The sequence below is a fragment of the Schistocerca nitens genome, chromosome 8, assembly GCF_023898315.1.
Source record: "Schistocerca nitens isolate TAMUIC-IGC-003100 chromosome 8, iqSchNite1.1, whole genome shotgun sequence".
Lineage (NCBI taxonomy): Eukaryota > Metazoa > Arthropoda > Insecta > Orthoptera > Acrididae > Schistocerca > Schistocerca nitens.
This window is the reverse complement of record NC_064621.1, coordinates 83,229,669-83,230,798: the sequence shown is the minus strand read 5'-3', so window position 1 is coordinate 83,230,798 and position 1,130 is coordinate 83,229,669. Positions and strand designations below refer to the sequence as shown.

General features: G+C 43.9%; 1 pseudogene; it reads right to left on the bottom strand.

Annotated features, from left to right (window-relative positions):
• Window positions 1–803: 803 nt before the first annotated feature.
• On the bottom strand, window positions 804–921 carry LOC126200028 (5S ribosomal RNA; annotated as a pseudogene).
• Between the last annotated feature and the right edge of the window lie 209 nt (window positions 922–1,130).

Genomic DNA, 1,130 nt, shown 5'->3' with positions numbered 1-1,130 from the left:
GATACACAAATACCTGAAAATTAGTGATTGTCATTTTTTAACAAACCTTGTCAGATTTTGAACAAAAATTGGTGCACACGCAACAGTTCACCTCCTAACTATTGTCTTGTTTTCTTGTTATAAGCCTTAGAAGTATTATCAGTAATAAAAAATCCCCAAGAACTCTTGTTCAGGTCTTTCTGTTTGGTATTAGTAATGCAAGAAAGAGAAATTGTTTTATACTTTTCATGCAATTTTAAAAGTCTTACACTGAAAATTGATATTTACTTAAAAAAACATTTTCTTCTCCTTAGTCTTGAGTGTGTCAAGTTTCTCAGTAGTATTTTAAATGTTTTGATGAGATTATATTTCTCACTGAAAAAACAATTTTTTATATATACCGTCTTCTACCTGCGACTTCGCCCTTGTGTGTGTGTGTGTGTGTGTCACATATATGACACATATCTCCTCCTCCCCCTCGCTCTTCCCATCTTCTCTTCACCTTCTTCCTGCTCGCCTGAGCCTGTCTGCTCACACATCACGGAAGAAGTTCCGATACAACCTGCACAACCTGACAGTGTCACAGAACAGCCAAGATTTCAGGCGTTAACTAAACTGAACTAAACCCCACCGAAACAGGCCCAACGGTACCGACCGGCTGCCACCTCATCCCCAGCCCACAGGCGTCACTGGATGCGGATGTGGTGGGGCATGTGGTCAGCACACCGCTCTCCCGGCCCAATGCCAGTTTAAGAAACCGCAGCCGCTACTTCTCAATCAAGTAGCTCCTCAGTTTGCCTCACAACCGATGAGTGCAGCCCATTTGCCAACAGCGCTCAGCGGACCGGATGGTCACCCATCCTAGTGCTAGCCCAGTCCGACAGCGATTCACTTCGGTGATCTGAAGGGAACCGGTGCTAACACTGCGGCAAGGCCATTGGCAAGGTTTCAGGCATTACCGAATTTTTTCAGACGCATCGCTTCCACTACCGAACACACCGGCAAGTAAACGAGTTAATGTATCATTGTCATTTGGTTCTGCTCTATATTTAAAATCGTCGAGACGGTGGTTTAAAATCTGTTGGAAAATTTGTACAGAACAGACAGGTAGACAAAAAGTGACTCGATAGGTACGCGCTACAACGGTCGGA